This window comes from Dermacentor albipictus, chromosome 7 (assembly GCF_038994185.2).
Source record: "Dermacentor albipictus isolate Rhodes 1998 colony chromosome 7, USDA_Dalb.pri_finalv2, whole genome shotgun sequence".
Lineage (NCBI taxonomy): Eukaryota > Metazoa > Arthropoda > Arachnida > Ixodida > Ixodidae > Dermacentor > Dermacentor albipictus.
This window is the reverse complement of record NC_091827.1, coordinates 91,012,077-91,029,523: the sequence shown is the minus strand read 5'-3', so window position 1 is coordinate 91,029,523 and position 17,447 is coordinate 91,012,077. Positions and strand designations below refer to the sequence as shown.

Sequence of the window (17,447 nt, the reverse complement as noted above, 5' to 3'; positions counted from 1 at the left end):
GGCTCTCAACCTACTGATTTGTTTTGAGTCCGAGTAGAAGGCAATCTGCTAGCGTCTAGCATGGTCTGGCTGGGACCCTGTGTTGTGGCTACCACACCACACCACACCACCACCACACATCACCACACCACACCACATCCTGTTCGTGGCCTAACATCGCGTCGGATGAGGTCAAGTTGTGTAGAAAACGTGCAGTCGCAGGTGTATTTGTGCTCTTAAAAGCGCAGGAAATAGGGCCCGGGAATGGGAGTATGCTTGGAAATCAGTTGTTTTCTTCACATTTTATGTATGTTATTGTTTGGGATGAGTCGGGTATCTTATACGTCACGACTGTGTAAAGCGAATCGCTTTTGCTTGTTATGTCGCTCATTCGCGGCTTTCGGACGTTTCGCCTCTACACGCAGTTTTAGGTCAAAATAGGAAAATGACACAGGCTAGCAATTTACTTGTTCTTTTTTTCAGCTGATACCGTACGGCGGATCCGACTTCGTACGGGAAGTACTGCTGCTTACCTGGTGCCACAACATTGGACGAACGCACCGAAAGCCCGGCGCGAGCCACATAAATATTTCCTCATTTCGCAAGGCGTCTTGCGTCTACTTTATGAAACTACACGTTGTACAGAGGACAGATTGGATGGAGACTTGTAAATATCGCTCGCAGTCATACTCAGTTTACAAAATAAAGAACGAAACGATTCCTGACCAAGAAAGTGCGCGGTTGAGCAGCAAAAGGAAAAACAAATGCCGCGCCGACCAGCGCAGCCGTCGCAACGCGTACTTGGGCGCGCGCGTTCAAAAGCGCGCGCGCCCAAGCCCGTGTTCTGGCATGTGTTCTGATAGCCCGTGTTCTGGCACGAGCTATCACACCTCCGCAATCGGTATGAATGAATGAATAAAGCCTTTATTTTAAGGAAGGGGACGGCTCTAGGCCGCTGATGGGGATTAGGAGGGAAGGGAATGTGGGTACCCAGACTGTTGGCTGAAGCACTTCATCTCAGTCTGGGATCTTCCGCTTTATGCAGGCTCAGGTGCATGTTTAGTTCCGCCGCTCTCACGTGGGCTGATCGACCCCTTCTACACTACTCGAAACAGGCCACTTTGTCTGCCATATGTCGCAATGGCTTTATGTGTTTCAGGGTTAGTTTGTATTGCAATTCCTAATGTTCTAATGTCTCCGTGTAGTAGATGCTGAATGTTGGATCTCCCTTCTGAAAAAGCTGCACAGCTCAATCGGTATAAAGTTGAGGCATTCAGTATTCTATGGAAGAGCAGTGTACGAACGTTCCGATTGCCGCACGACGCATTGCCGCGCAATGCTCAGCGCGAGCACTGTGTTATCAATAACACTTCCGGCCTCCGCGCGAGGCGCGCTTTGTATCGGTTGTCACGTCGCTATTATACAGCCGCGCGTCGGAATGCCTACTCACGTTATCGGGCGTGGGTGACGTTTACAAGCATTAGTACGCGACAACGCCGCGATTAGCGCTGATTTCCCAAGAATGTGCGAATATCATTAGGGAGGCTCCTTCAAGCGTGACAGACGCGTAGCGTGGCAGTTTCAACTGGCTCGTTTGCGAAACCCTGCCGTCAAGTGTAGAACGCGACCAGAAGTGTGCCACGCGATCGTATTGGGCGCTCCCGTGCCAGACTCCAACGCACGCATCACATTCAACGACGCCGTTTCCAAATAAACCAATCGGAAAGCGTCCGCGCTACGCGTGTCTCGTGCTTTGTCCACGCCTGTCCAGCGCATCATCGTTCATTACCAAACACTGCGCTGTACGAGAGAGAGAGAGGGGGAGGGGGAGAGCTCGCGCTGCAGCGTCGAGAGCAGCGGTCAGTCGCCGAATACACCCCCGCCCCCCGCGTCCATATATACGAGGCACTCGTGTGCCTGTACAGCGCACGAACAACAGCGAAAGCTATTCCCCCCGCACGGGCGCTGGTGGCGGTGCGCGCTCCGCGCTGGCAATCGCGTGCGGAACCGGCACGCCTCGTCCAACGACAGGCAAGTGTGTCGAGCGCGCACAGTGTGCAGCTGCTGCTCAAGGTCGATGGGCGCACGCAGCACGGTGCCGCGCCGTTCACGCGCGCCCGCACCGAGGGGGGCGCGGCCGACTTTCTGGCCCCCTCCGTTCGCGTGGCGATGAGGGCGATCGGGCAGCCTTCCACGGATTGCTTTGCGTGCGCTGGACTCGGTCGGGAAGAACGACACGTGTGTGCGCGCACACACCGTGACTGGTGTGACATCGTGTTCAGCGACTGATTGACTCGCGGATTGACCGGCGTAAAAGTCGCGAAAGGACGCGGAGAAAGAGCGAGAGATTGTGGAGAGACGCGCTACTTTCAACAGCGCTTTCCGAAAAATGCAGCCTCCCACCCATTTTGAACAATCGGCTTCTTCATGGTTATATTGCGCTCGGTTTGACACAGACGATATTAAAGAAGGACAGGGCGTGGACGGAGGCAGCGCAACGTCCGTCCACGTCCTGTCCTTCACTTAATGTCGTCTGTGTAAAACTGAGCGCAATATAACCATGAACGTTCACCAACTAGCCCCCTTCATTGCTTTACTAAATCGTTTTGTCTTCACGGACGACGGGACAGGAAAGGGCGACAGCAAAGACGCACTTGATCTGTTTTAGCGTTTACACCAATCGCGTCGCCTCTTTCCGAAAATAAAGACTATCAACATGGCAGCCTAGCAACAGGCAATTGATTGACTGATCAATTTAAAACTTCCAAATCACCACTGGGAAACGCAGTCAGCCAACCGCTCCGCGACGACCAACAGCAGGGCGACGACTCGAAGCAATACAGCGCCAAAGAATAGACGAAGGACGAACAAATAACCATGCCACACGACGACGAGCAATCGGGCCGCGATGCTTCCGGAGTTCATTGTACCCGCTCACCCGTCTCTCTGTCTTCCAGCAGCACGCGCGAGACACCGACAACTTGAGCAAACGGCAGTTTTCTGAAGTTGTCGGCAGAAAACACGCCAGCTAGCGTTAGCCAAGCCGCCCAACGAAAAAGATGTTCAATAACACGGTGCAATAAACAGTTATGAGGCCTACGCTGTTCGTTCATCAGAGGTCTGACATCAAACACTGTCGTTATTAAAATCTCAGTTTGCAGTGCGTTTCTATTTTTATTTTTATTTTTTGTTCATCGCACAGCTTCGCTAACGTTAGCTTAGTGCTTGTGCGGGTTCGATCAAATCAGTGCTTCGTACTTATACTTTCCCGCCAGCACGGAGTTGTAGTATAACTTAGTGCTAAATGGTCGACATCCCGTACGAATCCTGTTAAGTGTCACTCAGCGGCAACTGCGCGATCTACATCTTCTTGGTATGTACGTATCACTACAAAGTCCCCTGTCAAGGAGCGAGGCGATCTTGAGAAGAAGGAAAGCTGCAGACTCGAGTCCGCTTCGAAAATAACTTTCACTTATTTACGGTCTTATCCGAAGTGATGCGCAGATGAAGAGATTCAGGTTATGTATACAGAGAAAGAGTCCTCGCGAATACCTCGAAGTATATGTCTCGCTCTCTTAGTAAACGATTGTCGCCGGTATCGTAAATCTAGAGCGGCCAAATAGCTGGATTAGCCGGCTATACTTGGTCTACACTAATCTCGAAAATCCAGCGCAAGAACTAGAGAACAGAGATAATAGCGCACACGGACCCCCCCTCCCCCCCCCCCCCCCCCAGCTCTGACTCGCAAGACTCAATCTTTATTGCGCGAACAACCAATGTAAACGCGCGTGTGTGCAACAGGAAACGCAAATAGGAAAGACACGTACGAACAGTGAGAGAGAATGCACAGCTTGAGCTTTACTGTATCCGGCGCTTCTGCTGGTATATCCTGTTTTGTGTTGCCCGTGGCCGTACGCACATTTCCATCGGTAGTACGCGCTTCCCGCAATAAACATTATGTGGCGAGTCAGCGCTGGGCGCCCGTGTGAGCCGCTGCGACTCTTCTCTCATCTTTTCTTTTTGTCCTTTTTTCGCTACAGCATCAAGATAAATCTAGAGCAAGCATCTCGCACCGCCTTGAATACTGGGCGCCCGCAACCAACGAGTTATAGTGAGATACTGGCTTCCCGCTTCCACCGTTCATTGGAGTGGTTGCGAAAAATTCACCGACGGTTACGATACTTTTTAATGCTTAATTTGGGCGCAGTCCTGCACGTGCTATCATTTCGCGATACATTGGCTGGCGCGGACAATCAGTCTCGTGCGGCACGTTGCAGACGGAGCCAAGTCTGGCGCGACTGCCTCGCTAATCGGGAGACCGCGAGAGGCAGCGCGAGGGTGACGCGTGGGCGCGGTTCACAGCATCCGGCGCAGGCAGACCTCCGCTCATGCAGCGCTTTGTTTGCATATATGGTATCGGTGCCGTCATGGGTGAACAGACGACGCGCGCTACTCTGGCGCCATCTCGTAGCCACCGTCGCGGCAGAACCCGTCCTGCGAGGCACCACACTTCTCACGCTTTCGCCACACCCTCCTCCTCCGCTTTCCTCCTAGCACTCTCTTCGCTATCGTCGTCTTTCAGCTCCCGCTGCGCTCCGCGTTCGCTCTTTCATGCTTCGCTGTGCTCCTTCGCTCGGTTAGGAGGGACAACGTCGACGCGTGCCGAAGGAATGGGCGCCTAGAGCTGCGCTCTGAAGATTGCGATTATTCTTTCTTCGTACCCGCCGTGGTTGCTCAGTGGCTATGGTGTTGGGCTGCTGAGCACGAGGTCGCGGGATCGAATCCCGGCCACGGCGGCCGCATTTCGATGGGGGCGAAATGCGAAAACACCCGTGTGCTTAGATTTAGGTGCACGTTAAAGAACCCCAGGTGGTCAAAATTTCCGGAGTCCTCCACTACGGCGTGCCTCATAATCAGAAAGTGGTTTTGGCACGTAAAACCCCAAATATTATTATTATTCTTTCTTCGTGAAGTTTCGCTCAACATGCTTATCTGGAAAGTTGTTGCGGATCGAGAAGGCCACATTGTACTACTGCGACCGCCACACACCAGTGAACTGGTCGGCGTTCCGCAGATGCAATGCGCATGCGCGAAGCTAAACTCGCATATCGACCTATACTACCTTTCTGATTCGCAAGTGCCATCCCCACTCTCTCAGATTGAAAAAAGTTCTTAGTTCGCACTCTTTGGCACGTTTTGAGGTCGTTTTTTTCTTTGCTTGACTGTTTCGGTGGACCGTTTCGGTAGCCATACAAAAAAGCCCGTTCATCCCCGAAACAGTGTTCAATCAAATCGCAGTTTTAACTAGCTCGACGTTACGCCCCGCAAGGGCGAAAGCTCTCCAACGACGCCACTCTCTCCCAAATTCATCGATCCGCGTAGCAAGGCCCAAACATCTGCGCGGGGCCTGCGCAAGCAAGAGCCTCGACCCGGCGAAACGCAATCCTCAAAACTCTCGCACTTACAAACGGGCGAAGGCTTCGGACACTTCGACTGGCGCATCGCGTTTACGAAACACACTGCGGCAAGAAAGGCGAACAAAACGATAAACCACCCTCGCAGCACGAGCGGCAGCTGCGCCGAGCGAAGAACGTCGGGCGAGGTCGGGCGCGCACTCGGCCGTAAATTGGCCGTCCGGTCCGCGCGCCGAAGAAATCAATAAGTACGCACACCCCGGGTCTACACACTCTCCCTCCTCAACCTCCATGCCGAGGCACCGCTTTCGCCCAACGTGCTCCCCAGAACCGTGGATTTTGGCTCCACTGCCCGAAGGTTTGCAAACAAGCGCGGGTATTCGCCGCTGATTTTGCGCGGGAGAGAAAGCAAGGCCTTCGCTTCGTACCCAGGCACCGGTAATTCTTTCGCCGTTCAGGATAACGGGCATTACAGAGCTCCTTTGTTTAAAGTTTGCCCATAAACTTTTTAACATTTGCTGATAACCGGGTTGCCGCAGCCGTGGACGGCAGTAGCAACGCTGGTACCAACATCTAGTGGCATTTTGTCCAACTACAATATTTCAGCAATTTTTTTTTTTTGACGTGGCGCGTCAGTGTTATCGTGTAAAAAAAATATAACGGTACTGCAGTGTAATGAATATGTTGATACTCATGCTTAACACCAGCATTCAAGTAGAATATTGTAGACCAGCAGAATATTCTATTCCTTTTGCCCGTCATCTAGTTAGACACTGCTTCACCAGATGTCGCTACTAGCATTGTTGCTGCTTCACTCGAGTTAAATGTATACGTGATAGCGGACCTTTCATACAAGCTCCCACGTTCAGAAAATGGTGGCTCATCAACGGGTTATGGAACTTAGCGCCATCTATGTCGGGAGGGCACACTTCCGGCGGAAGGAAAGATAAAACGGAAGTGATGCCACATCTGGCGAGAAAAAGAGTGACGTCATTTTTGTTATTGGCGCATTTTTTTTTTTGCAGGAGCTTGCAATTATGGCGGTAATTTTAAACATCTCTTCTCTTTTTACTCGACACGGGTCCGCATCTATATTTGTTTGTATGTCAGGTATGTCGGGCACTCTAATGTGCAGCGCGGTGCTCCACATTGATAGTGATTTCGCGTTCGAACAACAATATTCCTATTAATGTTTGAATTTTTGATAATAACTGAGTTTTATCGGATGCAAAGCACAAAACGAGAATTGTGCATCGCGACCCAGAATCCGCACCAACTGTGGCAACGAAAAAAAAAACCTACATCAGTACTAAGCGCTGGAACCTTGTGCATAACAATGAAAATGCGCGATCAACACTGATGCCTAACTGCCTCAACATAAGGATGACTCGGGAACATACGCACATACCGTAACTTCTTAAAAAATTTGAATATAGGTAGAGCTTTTGCTCAAAATTAAAAAAAAAAAACACGAGTCTTGCTTTGCGTATGTCACAATTATGCGCCCTTTCTGTAATATTGGGGCGATCTAGATTTACGTTTAGGGTGGAGGCATATTCCGGTTGATATAGTTCTAGTTTTCAAAAAAAAAAAAGTGATGTCTGTTCCGAACAACTTGAAACACTTTACACGAAAATATTACGAGGGGGGAACATACGGCGCCTATACGAGACGACAGCCAACATTTTCTACAAATCAGCTCGAGTCTCGCTTGTCGAGGAAACTCGTCGCCTGAACGTACGTACCCCCTTTGCGTACACTGCGCAATCCCAGGTGCTCCTTAGGTGTGAGCCAGGCGGTGACAGCAGTTCGCACGAAGAGCGCTGAAGTTGATGCCTGTCCGGCGCACTTGTCGTGAACGCATTTCGCTGGACAACTCGACTCGCGATGCGACACGCCCCGCAAACACCGCGCTGGGCGAGCGTACTATTCGCGCAACCGGAATTCAGAAATGACACGCAAGGAGCGAAACGTTTGAGGGGGCGTATCGTAACAGACGAACTTCAGGAGCGCGTTTTTCCAGAGCGTTTTGTTTGAATAATATAAACCTCGTGTCTTTTTTTTTATGGATTTCTTTCTGGATTTTTTTTTCTTAATACTGTCGATTCCTTCCTCGCTTAGTCGCGCTTCAATCGCAACAATACCATTACCCGCCTTTAGTCGATATCGCTCACAACTGGGTGTGGCCCGTTTTTCGTCCAAAGCTTGGCGACTGCGTGAACTGACCTTGCCGTAGACCTCGATATTTTTTCGGCGATAACACTGACGCGACACACACCAATCTATCGGACGTATGGCAGTTGGGCAAAGCGTCAAGCACGGCTCCCGTAATCGGCAAAATCGTAAGACGTCGGAGGACAAAAACTGGAAAGCCCGCTCTGCGCATGCGCCGCGGCGTTAGCGCTGCCCACGCAACGCCGCGGCTTGAATCGGCAGCGCGATGCGATGTAGTCGACAGCCGAGACGGGCCAGAGTTCAGTGACGTAAGAGCGTTGGTAAACAGCGAGGGAAGGGCAGCGCCCGCTTCTCTCCCTCTCTCTTTTCCTGCTGCGGGTCGTTCTCCGAGCCACGGGGCAGCAATAAATAATAACAGTGCCCGACCACGCGCGCTGGCACAGGGTGCCCCCTGCGATGGCCGCCGTCCAACTTTCCACGAGACGACGACGAAGCGACCGGGCGGCAAAGGGGGTAATACACGTTCATCGCGGACTATTAGCGAAGACAGACGGGTCGTCGCGCGCGAGGGAACGCACGTCACGTGATCAGAGACCTCGATTATGCGTGCAGCCTCCGTGCGCATCACGTCGCCGTATAGGCTTCGCCAACCCGTCGCAGACGGCAAGATGAGTCGACGGCCTACAGCTGCTTTTTTTCCTTAGCGCGGTAAACAAAAGCGCTGTGCGAGATTACCTCCACAAAGCCTACAAGTGACGCGATATTTAGCAAAAAGAGGCGTTTTCTCTTACGAACAATTCGAACGCGATGAATGAATTTGTGAATACGGGCCCATATGTTATTATTATTTTTTCAGTACGCTACCCAACCGTTACAAGGTATTTCCGTAACAGTCTACGGGAGAACGATACGGACTTCACGAATACGGAACGCTTATCAACTGGAAAGAATAGCGGAACAGGGTGAGGCAATGTTTCAGCAGGTCCAGCTGCACGAACGGTTAGCTTTGCGTCGCGAACCGGAACCGCATCGCGATGGCCGAATTCGACACCCCTGCACGCGCCGGCAATCTGGCAGACCGCGTGGAGAAAACCCTTGACACACACTCGCAGCAGGCGCGCAACGCCGCCGCCGTCTTAACTGCCCGCGCAATCGCCGCGCCCCAGTTCCCAACCATTACCGCCAAAAGGTCGGCGCACCACACCCGGCCTTTGTTGTTGTTGTTGTTGTTGGGCGCCTCCGAGGGAACGAGCGCTCGAGCGAGCGGCCGGGCTCGGAGGCGGCGGCCGCAGTTTCGACACCTATATCACCGTGCGAACTCGGTGCACGATCGATGCCTCACATTTCGAGAGATAACATCGCGGTGGGAATAGGCGTGTTCGAACGGTGAGGTTTCCGAATCGAACCCGGTTATTCGGGAAATGCCGCCTTTGAATATAGATCACATAAAGTTTTTTCTTTCTTTTTTTTTTCATGTCTATATGGAGCGAAATATAGCCTCTTCATTAGTTCTTCGAAACAACTTATGCTCTCTGTTGCTGGCACACGGCAACAATGCAAACAAGATTGCGAAGACGCTTGAGCTTCGCCTTTTAAGACTAGAACGCAATAGCATTCAAAGATGACCGACTGCTTCTCACGCTACGCGGCAACTGCAGCTTATGTAACCGCAATGTTTGCGGGGAAACGCTGACGCCGAACGCTATGCACGAAGACATAGCCGCCGTGGTTGCTCAGTGGTTATGGTGTTAGGCTGCTGAGCACAAGGTCGCGGGATCGAATCCCGGCAACGGCGGCCGCATTTCGATGGGGGCAAAATGCGAAAACACCCGCGTACTAATATACCCGTGTCACACGGGCAACTCGGATCTCCTTCAAACTTCCTTCCCTTTAAGGACCGCAAGGGAGTTCCACCTCAAAGGAGTTAGCGCCCTGTCACATGGCCTATAAAGCGAGCTTTTGAAAGCTGCCTCTGGGGGCCCATTAGGCGCTGCTCACCTCGTACGCAGTCATAAAAGAAACATTATATATTGCTAAAAATCCTTGGGAAAGACGTGAATCACTCATTCCGCATGCGCAACACGTGCGATCGCGTTGACCAAAAAATGGCGCAGTCAGGGCAAATGCAGCAGCCATTCTGAGAACGGCCCGTTCGAGAGTCGAATGTAGCTGCTCAACTAAAACATCTTTGTCAGTGCTCAAATACTATATTATATGCAATAAAAAACAGTTATAATTGCTGGTAAACGTGAAATTAATGAAAATGAGGGTGATTTCTTGACTCGAAATTCAAGCACGCTGGGAACAAGAGTACTCCCTTCAGTCTGCAAGGGGAGATCTTCCATCTCCTATCGCTAGGAACTTCCTTTGCTAAAGGACTGCCGTGCGACACAGCGCGTATCTCCCTCGAGATAAAGACGTTCTTGGTTGAAGGGAATTAAAAGGGCTTTAGCCGCGTCCGTGTGACAGGGGTATTAGATTTAGGTGCACGTTAAAGAACCTCAGGTGGTCGAAATTTCCGGAGTCCCCCACTACGGCGTGCCTCATAATCAGAAAGTGGTTTTGGCACGTAACACCCTATATATATATATATATATATATATATATATATATATATATATATATATATATATATATATATATATATATATTATATATATATATATATATATATATATATATATATATATATATATATATATATATATATTAATGCACGAAGGCGAGCGCCATCTGGAGGTGTTGCTCCATGGCCTCCGAGAATAGCGCCCCCAAATCTTGGAGGCCGTGGTCGCCCTACGAATGGCACAAATGCTCGAAAAGAGATTTGTGTTTGACTTTTCGCGTAACAGAATTATGTTTTGTCGTATACTCAAATTACATCCGACGCTATCCTGCCTGTAGATTGTGTGTAGAACGTACTTTACGATTTTTCTGACGCATGTTACTTTGAAAAATTTAGTTACTTCAGTAATGACTCTGCGCCACTCGGGTGGCCTGCGCGGTTGGTACTCGGAATGATTTTTCGCCAAGCGACGTCCAACGCTGGCATCGATCTTTCTTTTTCTTAAAACCTATAGAGTTCAAACAAGGGAGAAACACACCACCCTACGAACACACAGAGTGGAAAGAAGCGCGGTACACCGCGAATCGTTTCTAAAGCGATGCAAATATGGCCAGACCGGTTAAAAAGTTTCAGCCTGCCTTAATCGAGACAACGAATTGGTATGCGGGTTGCTTAAGGGGAGGCGTTGTTAGTGAACGAGTTGAACTTATTGTGCTTTAATTATTAGCCGGATGCTGAGGAACTGCCCGCACCTGCGCGACAACCGCGGCTCTCTCGCAACAGAACCATTCGGTGACTCCAGTGAGTGTTGTTATCCGTTATGTTCGAAATAGACACGAATATTCGACAACTTCGAATAGTGAATTGTCGAATCGAATGCGTGTGGAATAGCGGAACCTTTGGCGGCTGAGTGGCGGTGAGCCGCCACCACGCGCTTATTGCGAGACGCTGCGTGGCCACGGGCGTGCAGGTAAATGCCGAGGAATCGGCGAAGACGGCGACCGTGCGGCCGAGCTTGTGCTCACCACCGCGTACCGGCCCGACCTGGACCTCGCCGTCACCACAGTCACGGTGGCGTTACACACTATTCGAACGGTATTCGAAATTTCCAATATTCGTAGAGGACCGGTTGGTCGGAGCAAAAAGAAGCAACAGACTCAAAACAGACGCCGATGGTAGCTTTGCCAGAAGTTTTTCCGCCGCAATACACGACGGTGTCAGCGAAAGTGCTCTGGCAGCCGATAGCGGTCAGGAGGGCGCTTTTATGCACACGCAACGCTAGAGTTCTCGCGAAAATTGCGACAGACGACTTCTCCGGCCAGTGTCTCGCCACGCTACGCGTCCGATAGCTGCACAGCGTCCAGGTAGCGGGTATGGAGGAGTCCGGGTCAAACCGGCAATTGAGAGCACATACGTATACACGATCAGTCGATCGACGTCGTCAACTGGCACACGGCCGGCGGGAAACGACCAAAAAGTGCAAGCGCGAGAAGTCCAGTGCAGCGCGTCCACCGTGTCGTGCACCCCGAACGCTCATTTCGACACTACACGGAGAGAAGGGAGATGTTGAAAGATCAGACGCGCGGTTAACGAGCACGCGGTTTCGCAGGGCGCGCATGCAACAGAGGCCGCCTTAAGCTGCAGCACGCCCGCGCGACAGTACCGCGACCCGTAAACTCAACCGCGAAGGCGGTTAACGGGGAGAGCCGTACGCAATGCTCGATCGGCGTGCGCGCCCCCTTATCTGTGTGCAAACGCGCACGCACTTTCACGTGCGCGGTCTGCCGGTGTGGGTACGGTGCTGCCAGAAGCGCCGAGCGCATTCGCGCAACGTCTCCGATCCGTGTGCACACCCCGCCGCAAGATTTCCCGCCCGGCGTCGCCTCTGCTCGCCAACATGCATATGCAACGTTCCTCCCAAGTCGTGCGCCCGCACCCAACGCTCCCGCCGGCGAGCGTGCGAGCGCGCGCAGGCATCGTTTCGTAACCAAACGGCGACGGAGCCGACATGGCGGCCCGCCGCTTTATGGGCCACTGGTAACTCATGCACGCACAGACCAGACGCGGCGACCCCTCCCCCCCCGCCGCGCCGCTTCGGCGCAGGCCCAGTTATCAACGGACCTTAGAAACTAAAGGGGAAGGGGAGAGGGGGAAGGGTCGTCTGGATGAAGTGGGGGCCGCCGTTCCGGATGCGGTCGCGTGTGTCAAGGGCGCGCCTGCGGATGGCGTCTCTCTCTCTCTCGCTATCCCACCTACACTCTCGCTCTCTTTCTCGAAGACGCCGGCAGGACGCGAGAAAACCAGAAGAAACCGAAGACGCGCGCGAGCATCCAAGGGGCACAATTCCCCGCATGCGCGCGTTCTGTCCAGACAGACCGGTACGACATGTGGCGCCGAAATGCGGTCAAGGCGCAACTTTCTCGCGCGCCGCGCTTTTCGCGATAACGCACAGAGCGAGAGAGAGCAGGGGCAACTTGCATACGGCGCGACTGGGGAAACGAGATTCGTGCATGTGTAAGTGACGATAGGCCAACCATTTGGCTATTTGCCGGATGCCCCGTTGGCACCGAATGCGTCCGAGTAAACAGGCGCGTAGTGAGGGAGTCTCTTGGCCTGCTCTATTCTTTTATTCTATTCAAAATTTTTCGTGCGGAAGTGTAAACGACAGTACGACAGTAGCAATATTTTTTTTTCTCTTTTGTTTCGCTCTTTCTTTTTGCTCTTTAAGCGCGGAAGCTACACTGTGCCTCAGAGCTTTAGCAAGGGGCCATACTTCCGTGTGATGTCTATAACAGCAAACCAGACCGGGCTAGTTGGAACGATACCACTAAAAGAAGGTGACACAGGGTGGCTGCAAGAGAATCGACTGAAATTTTGTTTTAAATAGATGTGAAGTCTAACCGGATGAACAAGAGCACCAGTGCAATATCCTTATCAGTCTGTACTGACACGGCCGCTGGATTAAAAAAAGAAAACAACCCAGTGGCCTTCCTGTCTGTGAAGAAGGATGATCAGCGAAGCTGTGTATCTGGGCAATGGCGACCTGAACTCATCCGTGGGTCGGCCCGACATTGCACTACCTTCGGGATCGGCCCACTTGTGGCGAGTTTCGTGTCTACACGCGGAGACGGTCCTGGGGGAACTAGCCCTTAACAGCTGGGCTGTAAAAAAGGTGCGGCCTGTCACGCCAGGCGGGCTGCCGCTTGCCTGAGCCGAACGGCGCCAGCGGTCGGGGGACGGGACGCGTCGGTTTCCTGGGCGACGGCCTTTCCAAGCGCGTTCCTCGCACGCTTTCTGCGCCGATCCCAGACAACAGTCGCCGTCTGCTTGACAGCATCTCCGACGCACGCGGCAGGCCGCACCTTCTTTTTTTTTTTATCCAGAAACAGTAGAAGTGTGCAAATATTCAAAACTTTCCGATAACGAATCGCATTCAATTCAGTCATGCAGTCGAGTAGCAGTCATTTAATTAATTAGACAAACTTGGAGCACGCTTAAGCTTCCCCCTTAAGAGTGGAGCGCGACAGCATTCGAAGTTCCCCGACTGCTTCTCACGCTTCCCGGCAAGTGCAGCTCACGAAGCCGTAATGTTTGCCAGAAAGCGACGGCGGCGAACGCTATGCACGAATGCGAGCTTTCCGGTAGAAACGCGGCCTCTTGCGCGGGGCGATCCTGCAGGTAGTGCACAGCCACGGTAAAAAGTTTACCGCATGTCCAGATTTCTGTTATTGTTTCGCACTTATTTTTTGAGTTCGAGAATTAACATAAAAGGCATGCGCCGTCGGTGTTTTGTTCCAGACATTTGTTTGTGGGCTGTCATCCTCAAAATTTCGAGGGAGAACTTTGTAAAGAATGTAAGACAAGGTATGAGCAACTTTAGCGGTAGAATGGTGTGGCAACATCACCGACATACACCGCATGTCATACTGCATTACCTAGAGGGAAATCTGGCGCTGCTGCGCTGTGGTATGCATGGGAATGCCGGTATATTGTGGATTCGGATTGGCATCGTTCTCGTAGAGACACGACACCTTGAAGACGCGCTTGGCAAGTACCGTTCCGTCTGTCACGTACAATGATTCATTTTCTACTAAAACAGCACGTGAAAAGCTGTTTTAGCTTTATTATTACGCGAAAACATGTTTTATTTAACTATGAGAACTTGTTATTGTGTGTACGACTACATGTTACGTAAAAAGTATCAGCGGGCCGCTAAAGTTGGAGGACAGACGAAAAGCTTCGCGCTCGTATTGAAACAGTTGGTCGTCTGTTCTTGCTTTTCTTCGCTTGGTCATGCATCGTGGGTGAGTAAAGATGTAATATGCGTGAAGGGAAACATTTTATGAAGATTTTACTTTGAGAACGCGTTATTTGCGTAGCCATATCCACGTTTTAGACGAAGCCTCTTACAACACCAGCCAACACGAGCTTCGCAGAGACATATACCGTCATTCCCATGACGGCACGGTGCTCCCTTAACAAACTCCCATAGACGGTGGCGCCAGATTACCCTCTCGGTGTTATAGTGAGAAACTCTATGCCGCATGTCATAAAGCAAGGCACGTCATATTATATATATATATATATATATATATATATATTTATATATATATATATATATACACACACACACACACACACACACACACGGAAATTTTCGCTCACGGAGAACTCCGCCGACGCCGTATGTTCTGCGATACGGGGAGCTTGGCGCTATCGCGTACAAATGCGAATTATTCTCGAATAGTTAACGGCATCGACTGCGCCCGATCAAACGTGAAATTGAGGCCAAACTAATAGAAGAAAAATTTCGATAACTTTCATCTCATCCAAAGTGGACGTAACGCACTTGTGTACGCTGCGCCTCTTAGGGAGTGACTTTTAGGATAAACCAGGCGCAACAGCAATAACATTTTGTTTGGATATGGGATTCGGCAGTAGGTGTTTCTTTTACCATTTATAAATGTAGCACTTGTGTCGTCTCCTCAAGATAAACGTAAATACGTTTTGCTAGAACACTTTTGATACAGCAGTGGCGCCATCTGCCACTGCCATTCGAACTAGAGAGTTTTTTTTTTTTTTTTCGCTCTGCCATCACCGCAGAGGACACGCATTTTTGTTTTGGTCGCTAAAGTATACACAGATGACGTCATTTGGCCCACATGGTTATACATTTTGCTTGAGCTAGTGCACTCCGAAGAGCTCCAAGTTAGCGAATAAAGTGCTTAATTTAATATATGTGGTTTCGAGTGGCAAAATCACGATGCGATTACGAGGCACACCGTGGTGGGGGACTCCGAATTACTTTTGACTACTCGGGGTTCTTCTTGATTCTCCTTGTTTGCTTTTCGTATACTATGTTTTATAACACGCAGTGCACTGACAAATTTTTAAAAGTTATGAATTAGCTGGATGTGAAAATTGCCCGACATTGAAGGCAATTCGGTTGTGCATTACTTGCAGACAATTCGAAAGTTTTCGATTCCGCTCGAAGAACTACCGTCCGCACGCCCCTACAGTCTAGAAACAGCGTAGGAAGGAGCTGTGCCAAATGCGAACGCGGTACAGACTCTAAAAAACAACTGGAGTATGATGCTGAAAGCAACGGAGGTGAAATAGCATAATGGCGGCAGAAAAACGAAGCGGACTCAATAAGTCGCACGAGACACAAACGATGGCCGAGCGTGACACATGTAAGTACGTCAACATCGAAACCATTTGGCGCGGAGGGGGGGTATTCTGAAACCTGGACGCCAAATCGGTAACCGAACCTACGGCACTGCTGGCCAGTAGTTTAAAGATAGCATTATTTACGGTCTTATGGCGCATAAGTAACACAGGCTCTCAAACACGTAACAGGAAGCTAACGAAATGAATAAATTAGGAATTGACATGAGGCTAAGTATATGGTTCTAAAAGCTTAAAACATACAGCAATAACAACCCTACATCATCGACGAAATGTACCGCACACCTACGAAGCGCCTTATGGATCCACAAGGGTCATACATGTAAGAGTGAGCGCATGACCTCAGAGATCTGACAGCGCGTGCTTTTTAATCTCGGAAGCCACGGTCAGTAACAATCAGTTGAGCGGAAGCCCGGAAGGTGGCGGAAGGTTCACGAGAGGGAACATTTGTCATACGTATGATAAATTCTCGCTTTCGCGAATGAGTTAGCCGTCGGTGTCGCAATACTCCGAATAAAACGCATCTATTTGTGAGCATAAGCGGTGATCAATTTTCTCGCGGTATTTCGCGCACGTTGGTTTACCTTTTCCTCTCCTTTGACCAGAGACTCAATAAACAGAAGAAGCCATTTCTCTTTTTTTTTCTTTTTTGATGGCCTGTGGGAGTTAGCACGATACTACTGCTTGAGCTGGATTACTCGAAGAGGTGGACAATACTGGCAGAAAAAATTGAAATGCGTGTTAGGAAAACTATGAATTGTTTCACTAATTCAGTTTCTAAATAATCACAATTACGGTGCATATTGTATCTTAGTAATTTTCGCCGGTGAGCTGGCGAGGCGTATTAAATTGGAATGGATTCTCTGTATGAAAGCAGTTTCGCGATCACCTGCAGCAACCCATTCTTTCATGTCCACTGCAGGACGAAGGCTGCTCCCAGCGATCTCCAGTCATGGCTGTGTTGCGCTAGCCGATTCCAGCTAGCACCGGCAAATTGAGATTCAAGAGATTTATTTCCAAACTGTGCGGCGAAATGCATTGGCGTTTCGGTTAATCTTGTGCTTGAATTCGGAAAACGGTGTTACCTCCGTAAAGCGAGTGGAGCAGCAGTTAAAATTACGGGGTTTTCCGTGCCAAAAACCACTTTGCAATTATGAGGCACGCCGCAAAGGGGGACTTAGGACATTTGGACCACCTGGATGGACGTGCACCTAAATCAAAGAAGTACAAGGGTGTTTCTCGCATTTAAACCCCATCGAAATGCGGCCGCCGTGGCCGAAATTCGATGGCGCGGCCTCGTGCTTTGCAGCCCAACATCATACCACTGAGCAACTGCGGCGGGTGGGAAAAGCAGTTACATATTCTGCTCAGCTTTCGCGTTGCCCGTACATCCAAACCAGCGGCGTCCTCAGAATTCGTTTGCACAAGACGTGCCTCGCAAACTCATCAGCTGTAATTCGTAGTTTACAACACGCACCGTAAAGTGATTAGTTAAAAAAACCTAATTAGTTTGTATTTGTTAACCAGTCAACCACCGACTTCGATTTATTCTGCACGTCCACCTCTTCAAGCAATCCAGCTCGAATAGTAGAATTGTGCCATATGACGCAGGCAATTTTTTTTAT

At 50.4% G+C, this 17,447-nt stretch overlaps 1 protein-coding gene across 7 annotated transcripts in view; it reads right to left on the bottom strand.

Annotated features, from left to right (window-relative positions):
* Window positions 1-17,447, bottom strand: part of LOC135916780 (acyl-CoA:lysophosphatidylglycerol acyltransferase 1-like) — a 151,504-nt gene that overhangs the window by 60,196 nt on the left and 73,861 nt on the right. The window contains exon 1 of one of the 7 annotated variants that reach the window (XM_070522450.1): window positions 7,139-7,162. The exons of the other annotated variants lie outside the window; for them this stretch is intronic. The gene's annotated coding sequence lies outside the window, so the exon portion shown is untranslated. Of the gene's footprint in view, window positions 1-7,138; window positions 7,163-17,447 lie in introns of those variants that run through there. 7 annotated transcript variants of the gene reach the window in all.